This window comes from Bos grunniens, chromosome 6 (genome assembly GCF_055505025.1).
Source record: "Bos grunniens cultivar Pamir isolate PY7600 chromosome 6, Bosgru_T2T1.0, whole genome shotgun sequence".
In the NCBI taxonomy this organism is placed as follows: Eukaryota; Metazoa; Chordata; class Mammalia; order Artiodactyla; family Bovidae; genus Bos; species Bos grunniens.
Window position 1 is genome coordinate 94,147,641 of NC_141170.1, and position 17,688 is coordinate 94,165,328.

General features: G+C 40.0%; 1 protein-coding gene across 8 annotated transcripts in view; it reads right to left on the reverse strand.

The window, feature by feature from the left end:
- EMCN (endomucin) overlaps positions 1 to 17,688 on the reverse strand; it is a 134,356-nt gene that overhangs the window by 30,490 nt on the left and 86,178 nt on the right. The gene's annotated exons all lie outside the window — the stretch shown is intronic.

The window sequence follows — 17,688 nt, forward strand, 5'->3', positions numbered from 1 at the left end:
GCTACTGCTGCTGCTGCTGCTAAGTCTGTGCTACTAGGGAAGCCCTTAGTCATGTCCAGCTCTTTGTGACCCTATGGAGTGTAGCCCACCAGGTTCCCTTGTCCATGGAATTCTCTAGGCAAGATATAAGATACTGGAGTAGGTTGCCCATTTCCTCCTCCAGGGGTTCTTCCTGACTGGGGAATCAAATCCCAGTCTCCTGCATTTCAGGCAGACTGTTTACTGTCTGAGCCACCAGGGGACGGGATGCAAATCAATGCAAAAGCATTCATCACATTTTAGATATTACAACTTTGAGTGATACTGATTTTTTTTATTATTATAAATACTTAAACTGAACAGAAATGCAGTTTATAGTGTTCTTTAGTGGTCAAGGAGAAAGACTGCAATGGAGGCTCTGACTGGAAGAACTGGGGGAAAAAATGATGGAAGATCCCTTCATTTTTATCTTGAAAGCTCAGCAGTGATTTATACTTGTTTGGTTTCTCCAGAGCGACTGCTGCTTGGATGCATGTCCACTGCTCTTTTTTTCCATGGAAAATATTATTTTTAGATTGTTATTATTTGTTGGCTTGGGTGAATATCTGCCATCTTTCATCAGAATGACTCAAACAAAAAAATAATAAATAAAAATGCATTATTCAAAATTCATAAATCTCAATAAATTTCAAGGAAATATAGATAATTAAACGTTTTCTAAGTGTACAGCATTTATTCTCATGAATCTGTAATAAAATGTAATTTGTATCTGGAAAAGATTTTGAAAAATCATTCTATTTTTCTTCAAGTATGAAGTAGTATCTTTTAATCACACGTGTTTGCCTTGTCTCTATAGTGCATTGCACGTTCCTGGAGTGTGAGGGCCATCATTCCCACCATTCACATGGAGTTCTGACTACAGTGGGTGTGCAATAAAGTATAACTGACTGCTCAGATGATGTAAGAGTCATCTAATTATGGCCCCTTAGGAATATGAAGATCATGTACCAGTACATAAAAGAAATAGATGTTGCCTGTGACTGCCTGGGATCTTTCTCTCTTTGCCACCCACAGCCCAGCACGCACTGCATGCTTATGCATTTCTGACATCCGTGGGGGAAGAAAAATGTTAAGAGTCTGTACAGTTCTTTCTATGCAAGAGATCTGTGGGAGGAAGCTAGATATATGCCCATAAGAACAAAGAAAAATGTCAGGCTAGTGCACTGAGCAGGCAGAAAAAGGAATTTTAAAGATAAGAGTAGGAAATAGCTGAAAGCTTGGTACTTAGCTGCTTTTACCAGTGTCAAGTGTTCTAGTAAAGATGAATGCTCTTTTGGTTGTGTTGGTAGAGAATAAGATGGCTGATTAAATAACCAAAGGCATTAATCCTCCTGGGATTTCCCAAGGATTAATTTTCAACACTCCACATTCTACCTTATTACCTTCTCATAGGCAGGCTAAGTGGTGGCAACAGTTCTGAGTATAATCTATCTGGATCAGATGAAACTCCAAACTTTTCTACTTAAAATGTGTTGACTATCCAGTGCCGTTGGGAGAAGGCAATGGCACCCAACTCCAGTACTCTTGCCTGGAAAATCCCATGGATGGAGGAGCCTGGTAGGCTGTAGTCCATGGGGCCGCTAAGGGTCGGACATGACTGAGCGACTTCAATTTCACTTTCCACTTTCATGCATTGGAGAAGGAAATGGCAACCCACTCCAGTGTTCTTGCCTGGAGAATCCTATGGTCGGAGAAGCCTGGTGGGCTGCAGTCCATGGGGTCACACAGAGTTGGACACAACTGAAGAGACTTAGTAGTAGTAGTAGTATCCAGTGCTGTTATTGCTAATGATCCACAGGTGGGCAATAGGGTTAACTCCTTTTTAAAAAATATTTATTTATTTGGCACATGGCACAGGGGCTCAGTAGTTGCCCCACTCTGTGGCATGTGGGATTTTAGTTGGCAAACCAGGGATTAAACCTGAATCCCCTGCATTGGAAGGCAGATTCGTAACCACTAGACCATCACAGAAGTCCCTAGAATTAATATTTTTAAAAGGGGATATGTTGGCTCCTTGAATAAATATTTAATTTTTTTCTTATAACCACTACCTTTAGTTAAAAAATCAACACATACACACACATACACACAAACACACTTCACCTCTATTACACTGAATGCCTTCTTGTGTTTTCTAAACTCTTTTACTTCTTTTTAAAAAATATTAGTCATGACCCACTTAAAGGGAATTAACTTATAATTTGAGAAACCCTGTCCATTAGCATGAACACACTGATAAAATGACAGGTCTTGGCTGAATTCATAAATTGTCAGTTTACTGTGATTCTTTATGCAATTAAGACGGAGGGAGCCATGATACATGCAGAGCTGATGACTTTTGTGGATCTCACTGAGACTCTTACTATCCCACATTACTCCTAAAGCAATATCAGCAGAGGAGGTACAAGAGACGTGCAGTGGATGGATAAGAGCACAATTCTGAAGACTGAGCCCCTGGGCTCAAATGTGACTTGAGCACTTACTTGCTGTGGAATCTTAGGCAAGGCACTTCAACTCTGTGTCTGAGTTTCCACATCTAAAAAGATGTTTAGGGCAGACATCCTGGAATTTGAAGTCAAGTGGGCCTTAGAAAGCATCACTATGAACAAAGTTAGTGGAGGTGATGGAATTCCAGTTGAGCTATTTCAAATCCTGAAAGATGATGCTGTGAAAGTGCTGCACTCAATATGCCAGCAAATTTGGAAAACTCAGCAGTGGCCACAGGACTGGAAAAGGTCAGTTTTCATTCCAGTCCCAAAGAAAGGCAATGCCAAAGAATGCTCAAACTACCGCACAATTGCACTCATCTCACACGCTAGTAAAGTAATGCTCAAAATTCTCCAAGCCAGGCTTCAGCAATATGTGAACTGTGAACTTCCAGTTGTTCAAGCTGGTTTTAGAAAAGGCAGAGGAATCAGAGATCAAATTGCCAATATCTGCTGGATCATTGAAAAAGCAAGAGAGTTCTAGAAAAACATCTATTTCTGCTTTATTGACTATGCCAAAGCCTTTGACTGTGTGGATCAAAATAAATGTGGACAATTCTGAAAGAGATGGGAATCCCATAGCACCTGACCTGCCCCTTGAGAAACCTATATGCAAGTCAGGAAGCAACAGTTAGAACTGGACATGCCACAACAAACCGGTTCCAAATAGGAAAAGGAGTTCATCAAGGCTGTATATTGTCACCCTGCTTATTTAATTTATATGCAGAGTACATCATGAGAAATGCTGGACTGGAAGAAACACAAGCTGGAATCAAGATTGCCGGGAGAAATATCAATAACCTCAGATATGCAGATGACATCACCCTTATGGCAGAAAGTGAAGAGGAACTGAAAAGCCTATTGATGAAAGTGAAAGAGGAAAGTTGAAAAAGTTGGTTTAGAGCTCAACATTCAGAAAACGAAGATCATGGCATCTGGTCCCATCACTTCATGGGAAATAGATGGGGAAACAGTGGAAACAGTGTCAGACTTTATTTTTGGGGGCTCCAAAATCACTGCAGATGGTGATTGCAGCCATGAAATTAAAAGATGCTCACTCCTTGGAAGGAAAGTTATGACCAACCTAGATAGCATATTCAAAAGCAGAGACATTCCTTTGCCAACAAAGGTCCATCTAGTCAAGGCTATGGTTTTTCCAGTGGTCATGTACGGATGTGAGAGTTGGACTGTGAAGAAGGCTGAGCACCGAAGAATTGATGCTTTTGAACTGTGGTGTTGGAGAAGACTCTTGAGAGCCCCTTGGACTGCAAGGAGATCCAACCAGTCCATTCTAAAGGAGATCAGCCCTGGGATTTCTTTGGAAGGAATGATGCTAAAGCTGAAGAAACTCCAATATTTTGGCCACCTCATGCGAAGAGTTGACTCATTGGAAAAGTCTCTGTGCTGGGAGGGATTCGGGGCAGGAGGAGAAGGGGACGACAGAGGATGAGATGGCTGGATGGCATCATCGACTTGATGGACATGAGTTTGAATGAACTCTGCTGGTTGGTGATGGACAGGGAGGCCTGGTGTGCTGCAATTCATGGAATCACAAAGAGTTGGAGACGACTGAGCTACTGAACAGAACTGACTGAAGTGAAAAAATATGAGTTTAAAAATACATGTACTCTAATCTTGCATTTGATAAAATATCAATATTAGTAATGTTACCAAAGAATATAAAAATATGCAAGAAGATATATCACATGTTAAAAATTATCCTGAGAATAAGTGATAACATTTATGGAGTATTTTAACTATTTACAATATTATATACTTCTCTAAACCTAGGTTATTTTAAAAATATTTACTATGAGTATGTGCTATTTCTGTGATCAGAAAAATCAATAATAAAATTGGATTTCAAAATAAAAACATGGTGATTATAATTTTTCTTCATCATAGTGTTGTGAAAATTAAATGAGTAAAAATAAATTAAAATTCTTTAGAAGTGTTGATACTAGTATGTTAATTATATATATAGTTAATATAGAAGTTTGGGTAGCTCCTCTCGGCCACCACCCCTGCCTTGGAGAGAAGCTCTATACAGTCAAAAAAACAAGACCAGGAGCTGACTGTGGCTCAGATCATGAACTCCTTATTGCCAAATTCAGACTGAAATTGAAGAAAGTAGGGAAAACCACTAGACCATTCAGGTATGACCTAAATCATATCCCTTATGATTATACAGTGGAAGTGAGAAATAGATTTAAGGGCCTAGATCTGATAGATAGAGTGCCTGATGAACTATGGAAGGAGGTTCATGACATTGTACAGGAGACAGGGATCAAGACCATCCCCATGGAAAAGAAATGCAAAAAAGCAAAATGGCTGTCTGAGGAGGCCTTAAAAATAGCCGTGAAAAGAAGAGAAGCAAAAAGCAAAGGAGAAAAGGAAAGATATAAGCATCTGAATGCAGAGTTCCAAAGAATAGCAAGAAGAGATAAGAAAGCCTTCCTCAGTGATCAATGCAAAGAAATAGAGGGAAACAACAGAATGGGAAAGACTAGAGATTTCTTCAAGACAATTAGAGATACCAAGGGGACATTTCATGAAAAGATGGGCTCGATAAAGGACAGATATGGTATGGACCTAACAGAAGCAGAAGATATTAAGAAGAGGTGGCAAGAATACACAGAAGAACTGTACAAAAAAGATCTTCAAGACCCAGATAATCATGATGGTTACATCACTGACCTAGAGCCAGACATCCTGGAATGTGAAGTCAAGTGGGCCTTAGAAAGCATCACTATGAACAAAGCTAGTGGAGGTGATGGAATTCCAGTTGAGCTACTCCAAATCCTGAAAGATGATGCTGTGAAAGTGCTGCACTCAATATGCCAGCAAATTTGGAAAACTCAGCAGTGGCCACAGGACTGGAAAAGGTCAGTTTTCATTCCAGTCCCAAAGAAAGGCAATGCCAAAGAATGCTCAAACTACCACACAATTGCACTCATCTCACACGCTAGTAAAGTAATGCTCAAAATTCTCCAAGCCAGGCTTCAGCAATACGTGAACTGTGAACTTCCAATTGTTCAAGCTGGTTTTAGAAAAGGCAGAGAATCAGAGATCAAATTGCCAATATCTGCTGGATCATTGAAAAAGCAAGAGAGTTCCAGAAAAACATCTATTTCTGCTTTCTTGACTATGCCAATGCCTTTGATTGCATGGATCACAATAAACTGTGGACAATTCTGAAAGAGATGGGAATACCAGACCACCTGACCTGCCTCTTGATAAATCTGTTTGCAGGTCAGGAAGCAACAGTTAGAACTGGACATGGAACAACAGACTGGTTCCAAATAGGAAAAGGAGTTCGTCAAGGCTGTATATTGTCACCCTGCTTATTTAACTTCTATGCAGACTACATCATGAGAAATGCTGAACTGGAAGAAACACAAGTTGGAATCAAGATTGCCGGGAGAAATATCAATAACCTCAGATATGCAGATGACACCACCCTTACGGCAGAAAGTGAAGAGGAACTCAAAAGCCTCTTTTTTTTTTTAAATTTTATTTTATTTTTAAACTTTACATAATTGTATTAGTTTTGCCAAATATCAAAATGAATCCATCACAGGTATACATGTGCTCCCCATCCTGAACCCTCCTCCTTCCTCCCTCCTCCCTCCCCATACCATCCCTCTGGGTCATCCCAGTGCACTAGCCCCAAGCATCCAGTGTCGTGCATTGAACCTGGACTGGCATCTCGTTTCATACATGATATTTTACATGTTTCAATGCCATTCTCCCAAATCTTCCCACCCTCTCCCTCTCCCACAGAGTCCATAAGACTGTTCCATACATCAGTGTCTCTTTTGCTGTCTCGTACACAGGGTTTTTGTTATCATCTTTCTAAATTCCATATATATGCGTTAGTATACTGTATTGGTGTTTTTCCTTCTGGCTTACTTCACTCTGTATAATAGGCTCCAGTTTCATCCACCTCATTAGAACTGATTCAAATGAAATCTTTTTAATGGCTGAGTAATACTCCATTGTGTATATGTACCACAGCTTTCTTATCCATTCATCTGCTGATGGACATCTAGGTTGCTTCCATGTCCTGGCTATTATAAAAGTGCTGCGATTGAAAGTGAAAGTGGAGAGTGAGAAAGTTGGCTTAAAGCTCAACATTCAGAAAATGAAGATCATGGCATCCGGTCCCATCACTTCATGGGAAATAGATGGGGAAACAGTGGAAACAGTGTCAGATTTTATTTTTTGGGGCTCCAAAATCACTGCAGATGGTGATTGCGCCATGAAATTAAAAGATGCTTACTCCTTGGAAGGAAAGTTATGACCAACCTAGATAGCATATTCAAAACCAGAGACGTTACTTTGCCAACAAAGGTCCGTCTAGTCAAGGCTATGGTTTTTCCTGTGGTTATGTATGGATGTGAGAGTTGGACTGTGAAGAAGGCTGAGCACTGAAGGATTGATGCTTTTGAACTGTGGTGTTGGAGAAGACTCTTGAGAGTTCCTTGGACTGCAAGGAGCTCCAACCAGTCCATTCTGATGGAGATCAGCCCTGGGATTTCTTTGGAAGGAATGATGCTGAAGCTGAAACTCCAGTACTTTGGCCACCTCATGCAAAGAGTTGACTCATTGGAAAAGACTCTGATGCTGGGAGGGATTGGGGGCAGGAGGAGAAGGGGACGACAGAGGATGAGATGGCTGGATGGCATCACCGACTCAATGGACGTGAGTCTGAGTGAACTCCGGGAGTTGATGATGGACAGGGAGGCCTGGCGTGCTGCAATCATGGGGTGGCAAAGAGTCGGACACGACTGAGCTACTGAACTGAACTGAATATAGAAGTTTAATATACATGTTAATTTATATTATATTAATAATTACTTTATGAAAGTGAAAGTGTTAATTGTTCAGTGGTGTCCGACTCTTTGCAACCCCACGGGTTATAGTCAATAAGTCTCCTTTGTCCATGGAATTCTCCAGGCAAGAATACTGGAGTGGGTTGCCATTCTCTTCTCCAGGGTATCTTCCTGACCCAGGGATCAAACACAGGGTTCTGCATTAGCAGGCAGATTCTTTACCATCTGAGCCACCAGGGAAGCCCATATTATTTTATAACAGTATAATAATATAATATTTGTAGTATAAGTAAATTGTGATTAGGCACCTAGAGAGTTGTGACTTTCAAGCAAAGTCAATTTACCTAATTTTCTCAGATTTTCTAAGTATAAAAGTATATGACTCTGCAGACACTTAAATGTGAGTGTATGGTGCTCTTAGATGATATAAATTTGCTCTTATACATTTACTTTTGTTGACTGTATTCAATATCAGATTATTGGTATGTTATGACTTAAATTTAGTTTGCAAACTTCAAGCTAGAACTCGGAGCAGGCTGTTTGAGGCAGAGACCCTTGGAACAAACTCTGTTGTAATAAAGAGACCTGCAGAGTCAAGTCTATTGTAATAATGCATATCCAAATTTACCCTATTGGCATCTGACTATGGTACACATTTGGCTCTTGCCAGGTGGCACTGGTGGTAAAGAACCCATCTGACAATGCAGGAAACAAAAGAGGTACAGGTTCACTCCCTGGGTTGGGAAGATCCTCTGGAGGACAGCATGGCAATTCACTCCAGTATTCTCATCTGGAGAATCCCATGGCCAGAGGAGCCTGGTGGGCTACAGTCCATATGGTTGCAAAGAGTTGGACACAACTGAAGCGACTTATTAGATAAATTATGGAAAGTTTTTAAGACAGAAGACCTTATTGCTGTCCCAGGGCTCTCTGGTGACTACGAGAATGCGTGTCATCAAAGGCAAACTACGGATAGTATAAATTTTGACTGAAGTTCTCCACTTGTTCTCTGAATTCCATCCTTGTGTTTTTACTGGTTTCATACTTCCTGCAGGCAGCTCCCAGCCAGTGGTTGAGCCTGGCAAGGATACGAAAGCAATCCTCCCCCTGGGAACTGTGGACTTCTCTGAGGAGGGACTTGAGCTGGAGGAGTCCCTTATGGCTTTCTCAAACTTTTAATTTTAGTTAAGGAATGATATACAGCATAAGATGAATAAAATAGAAATAAGAAATCGAAGCAATGGCAAATGGAAGAAACAAATAAGCTCCTTCTAAGAGTTAATACCAAGCATCAATACGGTTGCTGATGTTGGCCGTAAGAACTGATTCTGAGCATCCTGACATTCAGGGAAGGAGAGCACGGTTTACTCTAGGCTTTCGTTATAAGAGTGGAATATGATCTATTATATAGGTAAGCGGCACATCAGCAGTTCAGTCAATAAATGCTATGAGTATAATTGGTCCCACCCTGTGTTTTGAAAGGCAGTATGCTGACATGATCCCTGAGGTCACTTTTATTTTTTTAATGCTTTTCCTCTAATTTCATTTATTTATTTATGTTGACATATGTTTGATTTACAATGTTGTGTTAGTCTCAAGTGTACAGCACAGTGATTCAGTTATATACACCTACAAACAAAATATATATATATGTTCTTTCTCAGATTCTTTCCTATTACAGGTCATTACAAGATATTGTGTATAGTTCCCTGTGCTACACAGTAGGTCCTTGTTGTTTCCCTATTTTATATATAGTACTATCCAACCAGTCCATTCTGAAGGAGATCAGCCCTGGGATTTCTTTGGAAGGAATGATGTTGAAGCTGAAACTCCAGTACTTTGGCCACCTCATGCGAAGAGTTGAATCATTGGAAAAGACTCTGATGCTGGGAGGGATTGGGGGCAGGAGGAGAAGGGGATGACAGAGGATGAGATGGCTGGATGGCATCACTGACTCGATGGACATGAGTCTGGGTGAACTCCGGGAGTTGGTGATGGACAGGCAGGCCTGGTGTGCTGCGATTCATGGGGTTGCAAAGAGTTGGACACGACTGAGCGACTGAACTGAGTGTGTACATGTTAATCCCAAATTTCTAATTTACCTCTCCCTACACCCTTCATTAGTCCCTTTGGTAACCATAAGTTTGTTTCCTATATCTGTGACTCTACTTCTGTTCTGTAAATAAGTTCATTTGTATCTTTTTTTTTTTTTTTTAGATTCTACGTATACATCATACCATATGATATTTGTCTCTTTCTATCTGACTTACTTCACATAATATGATGATCCCTAGGTCCATCCATGTTTCGGTAAATGACATTGTTTCATTATTTTATGGTTGAGTAATATTCCATTGTATATACAGAACATCTGGAGCAAGCACTTCTTATACTGAAGAACCTGACTTACTTTAAAAGAACAAAAATGTAAACAAAGCTAAGCTTTTTAGAGATGGGAAATGTCTCTGCAACTATTCATAAATCATTAATTAGCATTTTAATAAGTTAGGATTTTGATGCCAAGAGTAGTAGGTAAAATTGGTGTGTGGTTTTGTCACTTATGTCAAGTTCTGATATCAGAGTTAAACTATCTTCACAAAATACAGATTTCCTCTATTCTTCTATTCTTGATTCTCTGAAATTATGTTACTTTTGTAGTCAGCTGTTCCTTTACCTGCATAGCCTGTATGGGATTCTCAGAATTGACTCTCTCCCCCCTGCCCCGAGGTGACTTTTAGCTTTAAGATTTTAAGTCTTTTTTTTTCATCAGGGTTCCTTTTAAGCCAGATTTTGTCCTTGCTAGTCTGCATTTCCACCCTTAATGGAACACCTCATGTACTCAATGGGCAAAATATTTAAAGGAAACTTTCCTGCCTTCACATGAGAAAAATTAATTTTTTCTCTCATCAGACCTTAACTTTCTGACCTACTTGTATTCTTTAAGCTATGCAAAAACAATTTATCTCAAATTTCTTTCATTTTGCTTTGGGTCATCAGCATAACTAACCAGAGGTAACAGCACCCTGTAACCCAGTAGTAACCATGACTAGAGATTTGTTTACTTTAAGTAACCATAGAAATATATGTAGAAGGAAGACATATTTTATTTTGTGATTTAATATAGTTACTATATTCCAGAAAATGATATACATATACAAAGAATAAATGGACCGTGCTAATTACTTCCATACACACTAACTTACCTTATTCTTAAACATTTTTATTCTGTACTGTAAATAGAGATGCTGTGGCTCACAGAGATGAGGTAACACATCTGACAAGAAGTGGAAGAGCTAAAACATAAGGCAAGCATGACTCAAAACCCTTTCCGTTTCCTTTCCATAAAGCCATGCAACCAAGAGATTTTAAGTGAGTTGAGTTCATCTTTTACTTGCTAATGGCATCATTAACAATGATATAAATGAAATTTTTGCAGCATTCTGAAAGTTTTAGACTATTCTCATCTCTCTCCCCAAATATATACATTGTCTTACCTTAAATTCACAATTTGGATAATATGACCAGAAAACATCGAGAAGCTTTTTAATATGTAACTAGGAAGTCAAGAATACCTGGAGTAACAGGCAAATTTGGCCTTGGAGTACAGAATGAAGCAGGGCAAAGGCTAATAGAGTTTTGCCAAGAGAATGCACTGGATATAGAAAACACCCTCTTCCAACAACACAAGAGAAGACTTTACATATGGACATCACCAGATGTTCAACACCAAAATCAGACTGATTATGTTCTTTGCATCCAAAGATGGAGAAGCTCTATACAGTCAGCAAAAACAAGACTGGGAGCTGACTGTGGCTCAGATCATGAACTCCTTATTGCCAAATTCAGACTTAGAATGAAGAAAGTAGGGAAAATCACTAGACCATTCAGGTATGACCTAAATCAAATCCCTTATGATTATACAGTGGAAGTGAGAAATAGATTTAAGGGATTAGATCTGATAGACAGAGTGCCTGATGAACTATGGATGGAGGTTTGTAACACTATACAGGAGACAGGGATCAAGAATATCCCCAAGAAAAAAAAGGGCAAAAAAGCAAATGGCTGTCTGAGGAGGCCTTACAAATAGCTGTGAAAAGAAGAGAAATGAAAAACAAAGGAGAAAAGTAAAGATATACCCACTTGAATGCAGAGTTCCAAAGAATAGCAAGGAGAGATAAGAAAGCCTTCCTCTGTGATCAGTGCAAAGAAACAGAGGAAGACAATAGAATGGGAAAGACTAGAGATCTCTTCAAGAAAATTAGAGATACCAAGGGAACACTTCATGAAAAGATGGGCTCGATAAAGGACAGAAATGGTATGGACCTAACAGAAGCAGAAGATATTAAGAAGAGGTGGCAAGAATACACAGAAGAACTATACAAAAAAGATCTTCATGACCCAGATAATCACGATGGTGTGATCACTCACCTAGAGCCAGACATCCTAGAATGTGAAGTCAAGTGAGCCTTAGAAAGCATCACTACGAACAAAGCTAGTGGAGGTGATGGAATTCCAGTTGAGCTATTTCAAATCCTAAAAGATGATTCTGTAAAATGCTGCACTCAATATGCCAGCAAATTTGAAAAACTCAGCAGTGGCCACAGGACTGGAAAAGGTCAGTTTTCATTCCAATCCCAAAGAAAGGCAATGCCAAATAATGCTCAAACTACTGCACAATTGCACTCATTTCACATGCTAGCAAAGTAATGCTCAAAATTTTCGAGCCAGGCTTCAACAGTATGTGAAACATGAAATTCCAGATATTCAAGCTGGTTTTAGAAAAGGCAGAGGAACCAGAGATCAAATTGCCAACATCCATTGGATCACTAAAAAAACAGAGTTCCAAAAAATATTTACTTCTGCTTTATTGACTATGCCAAAGCCTTTGACTATGTGGATCACAACAAACTGTGGAAAATTCTCCAAGAGATGGGAATCCCAGACCACCTGACCTGCCTCTTGAGAAATATGTATGCAGGTCAGAAAACAACGGTTAGAACTGGACATGGAACAACAGACTGGTTCCAAATAGGAAAAGGAGTATGTCAAGGCTGTATATTGTCACCCTGCTTATTTAACTATATGCAGAGTACATCATGCAAAATGAAGTACAAGCTGGAATCAAGATTGCTGGGAGAAATATCAATAACCTCAGATACACAAGTAACACCACCCTTATGGGAGAAAATGAAGAACTAAAGAGCGTCTACATGAAAGTGAAAGAGGAGAGTGAAAAAGTTGGCTTAAAGCTCAACATTCAGAAAATGAAGATCATGGCATCTGGTCCTATCACTTCATGGCAAATAGATGGGGAAACAATGGAAACAGTGTCAGACTTTATTTTCTTGGGCTCCAAAATCACTGCAGATGATGACTGCAGCCATGAAATTAAAAGATGCTTGCTCCTTGGAAGAAAAGCTATTACCAGCCTAGACAGCATATTATAAAGCAGAGACATTACTTTGCCAAAAAAAGTTCATCTAGTCAATGCTATGATTTTTCCAGTAGTGATATATGGATGTGAGAGTTGGACTGTAAAGCTGAGCATGGAAGAATTGATGCTTTTGAATTGTGGTTGTTGGAGAAGACTCTTGAGAATCCCTTAGACTGCAAAGATATCCAACCAGTCCATCCTAAAGGAAATTAGTCCTGAATATTCACTGGAAGGAAGGACTGATGTTGAAGCTGAAACTCCAATAATTTGGCCACCTAATGTGAAGAACTGACTCATTTTAAAAGACTCTAATGCTGGGGAAAATTGAAGGCAGGAGGAGAAGGGGACAACAAAGGATGAGATGGTTGGATGGCATCACGACTCAATGGACATGAGTTTGAGCAAGCTCTGTGAGTTGATGATGGACAGGGAATCCTGGCATGCTGCAGTCCATGGGGTTGCAAAAAGTTGGACAAGACCGAGCGACTGAACTGAACTCAACTGAACTGATGGGACACTATGTGCCATGCATTGTTCTAAGGGCTTTATACTCACTACTATATTAACAATATTATCATTTCATATAATGGAAGCTAAAGCCCAGAGAGCTTAAATAATTTGCCCAAAGTCACACAGAGCCAGGGTTTGAATGCAGACTCTAGACTCTGGTCTGTCAACCACGACTCTATGCTGCCTAAGCTGCTGCTGCTCAGTAACAATGAGTTATAAGTGCATCTTTATTTTTATTACATGAAATATCACCTATTTCTGGAGAAGGCAATGGCACCCCACTCCAGTACTCTTGCCTAGAAAATCACATGGACAGAGGAGCCTGGTAGGCTGCAGTCCATGGGGTCCTGCAGAGTTGGACATGACTGAGCGACTTCCCTTTCACTTTTCCCTTTCATGCATTGGAGAAGGAAATGGCAACCCACTCCAGTGTTCTTGCCTGGAGAATCCCAGGGACCGGGGAGCCTGGTGGGCTGGCGTCTATGGGGTCACACAGAGTTGGACACGACTGAAGCGACTTAGCAGCAGTATCACCTATTTCAATTTATTCTCCAATCAAGAGGTTTCTTTATACCAAGAGAAACTAAACCTCTCTTTCTTCAGTGGCTAGACCAGACTCTGCAGAAACATACAAGGAGACAGAATTCTTCCTAATGTATTAATAGAGAGCACGTTGTAGAGTTTACTGGAGGAGCTCACATCCTTAGCAATATTGTTGAAATGTGTCGGTTCTTAAAGTGAGTGCTGGCTAGCCAATCAGTTGAGATTGAGGTTTTTGTTTGTTAGCTTGTTTTTCAGTTGTTCTGGGTTTTCCTTGCTGCTCTCAGACTTTCTCTAGTTGTGGTGAAAGGAGGATAATCTTTGCTGTGATGCAGAGGCTTCTGATAGAGGTGGCTTCTCTTGTTGCAGAGCACAGCTCTAGGTGCAGGCTTCCGAAGTCACGGCTCATGGGCTCCAGAGCCCAGGCTCAGTGGTTGTGGCATATGGGATTTAGTTCCTTCATAGGATGTGGAATCTTCCAGGACCAAGGATCAAACCTGTGCCCCTGCTTTGGCAGGTGGGTTCTTATTCACTGCGCCACCAGGGAAGTCCAAGATTGTGAGTTTTTATGACCGTTCAGTGTAGACTAGAGAGTCTCAAGAACAGGGTTGAGCACTTCTCAGAGACTTATCAGATCCTTGAACCAGAGGAGAAACCACTTAGGCATACCTAGATTTATAGGTTCATATAATTTCCCAAGTGGAAGCTTATGCCAGGCCCTAAGCTAATTTCTATTTCTCATTCCATAACTGAGTTATTTTTTTCACAACTAATTTTTAAACATCATAAAATTTCCAAGTTACTAAAACAACTCAGGATATCATTTGCTATGGCTATATTTCTAGTTTGAGTACATTCTAACTGAACTGTTGAGTACATTCTAACTGAACTGTTACTAACTGAACAATAGTATCAAGATTCTGTCATTCAAAGTTAGAATATTCAGGTAAGTAATCCTCTGTATAAAATAGTTCATGTTTCACATTATATGAATTTACCAGTAACCAACTCCAGGCATTGCATAAGAATGCCTGTGCTTGTTCATTCAAGCGTGATGAATGAATCACGACAGAGAATCCTCCTTTCCAAAGGCCAGTAGTCAGTTTTGATGGCAGTTGTCTGTACTAGCTTCTGATTTTCCATAAAAAAGTTAATGTCTAAAAAACAACTGAGGTCTTGAAACACAGTTGAGAAATGAAAGATGTGTACAATAAAATTTTTTGCAAGCTGTGCTGGTCACAATGAGAATGCTGTGATGATTAATTTTTTGTGTTGACTTGGCTATGGGGTTCTCAGATATTTGATATGGTTGTTTAGTCACAAAGTTTTACCTGACTCTTTGTGACCCCATGGACTGTAGCCCAACAAGTTCTTCTGTCCATGGAATTTCCCAGGCAAGAATACTGGAGCAGGTTGCCATTTCCTTCTCCAGGGGATTTTTCCCAACCCAGGGATTGAACTTGCCTCTCAGGTATTGGTCAAGCATTATTCTGGGTGTGCCTGTGAATGTGTTTTTGGATGAGATTAATATTCAGATCAGTAGATGAGTGAAATGTATGACCTCCATTAGGGTGGCTCTCATCCAATCAGTTGGAGGCCTGTACGGGGGCGCAAAGAGATGGACATGACTGAGCATGCGCACACACACGCAAACAGAAAGGCTTCCTGGAGTAAGAAGCAATTCTTTCTGCCTGGTTGCCTTGAGCTGGGATATCAGTGTTTCCGTGCCTTTGAACTGAGCTATTGTCTCCTCTTGGATCTTGAGCTTTCCAGCTTTCAGCCTGGAACTTACAGCATCTGCTCGTCTGGTCTCAGCACTTTGGACTGGGACTAGAAGTGCACCATGCACTCCCTGCTTCTGGACCTCGTTTGCCAACTGAGGTCTCAGGACTTCTCAGACTCTGTAATACATTGAGCCAATTCTTTATAATACAGCTCTTTAGAGATTTCCATATCTTTATATAAATACATATTTATATATGTATATTCTCTTTGTTCTGCTTCTCTGGAAAACCTGGACAAATATAGTTGTATTTTCAGGAAGTTATGGGCAAATGGTTTATTCCTTTCCCAATATATTGAGGCATATTGGTCCATTTTTCTTTGAGCTGACGTCTCTTACAAAGAAATCAAAAGGTTAATTTTCAAGGACAAGTTATTAGCTCTGCCTGTCTGTGGGAAAACGATAAGGCTAAACAAAAGTGAATTCTGTCATTGCTTTAAATTGTTGTAATGGCCACACACAATGTCTGCATGTATCTCCAGGGAATAAACAGTCTTTCATCACTTTTTAGTGGGTCTTTCCATATCCTCATTAGCTCTGAACTCAGAGCTAAAAAATCAAGTAGGCACAAAAATCTGGCAGCTAGAAGACCACTTTTTTCATGAAACTGTTTCTCGTCTTTCTTAAATTGCTTTTATCTCACCCAGTGTATGCTACCACAGATAAAGGGAAAAAAATTCTTTCCCTCCTCTGATCCTAATATAAGGTTATCTGAGGCTTATCACTGACACATCACTTTATACCTATATGACTGCTGGAGTTATTATAGTTATTTATTATATTGACTAGTCTTTAGTAACCCTTCATGGCAGGCTCCATGTATCACTCAAAATCTTAGCTAGTGCTATATGTGAGGGAACAGAACAAAGATTGAATGCCTCGGTTAGCAGTGATTGGTTGAATATATCCTTCTGTATATTTAGCAGGGGATTATACTAAACTTGGAATCTTACCAGGTATGTTACAGTAGGCAGTTGAAATTTTACTCTCCTACATGTTTTAGATATTGGGTGTGAATTCTTCTTCATGCTTAGCATTACTAAACACAGCTGTCCATTCATACAACCTTTGCACTATTGAATGAAATGAATGGACATGTCTTCTGACCTTGATCAATCATGTCCATCTAACTGTGACTACCTTTCTTGTATGTTTATTATATAAAATTGAATGTCGTATCTACATATAGAAAAGAAAAAGAAAGTATTAGTTGCTCAGTTGTGTCTGAGTCTTTGCAACCCCATTGACTATAGCCTGCCAGGCTCCTCTGTCCATGGATTTCTCCATGTAAGAATACTGGAATTGATATACATTTCCTTCTCCAGGGAATCTTCCCAACTCAGGCATTGAACCTGGGTCCACAGCCTTGTAGGCAGATTCTTTACCATGTGAGCCAACAGAGAAGTCCATATCTACATATAACTGCTTATAATTCATATTTTATATACAGTTGCCTTATTCTGAATTCCAAAAAAAGATCCTACATAAAACAATTACCAATTGCTAGACCCTTAACAATAATTTTTGAAGACAGTGCTAAAGACATAATTTTTCATGGAAATTAAAGCCAGATGCATTATATGAAAGAAAATATCAAATATGAGACCTATGAATGTTCTAGTCAAAGACTAAATGTGTATTCAGTTGAGTCAGTTCAGTTCAGTCACTCACTCCTGTCTGACTCTTTGCAACCCCATGAATCACAGCACGCCAGGCCGCCCTGTCCATCACCAACTCCCAGAGTTCACTCAGACTCACGTCCATCGAGTCAGTGATGCCATCCAGCCATCTCATCCTCTGTCGTCCCCTTCTCCTTGTGCCCCCAATCCCTCCCAGCATCAGAGTTTTTTCCAATGAGTCAACTCTTCGCATGAGGTGACCAAAGTACTGGAGTTTCAGCTCCAGCATCAGTCCTTCCAAAGAAATCCCAGGGCTGATCTCCTTCAGAACGGACTGCTTGGATCTCCTTGCAGTCCAAGGGACTCTCAAGAGTCTTCCACAACACCACAGTTCAAAAGCATCAATTCTTTAGAGCTCAGCCTTCTTCACAGTCCAACTCTC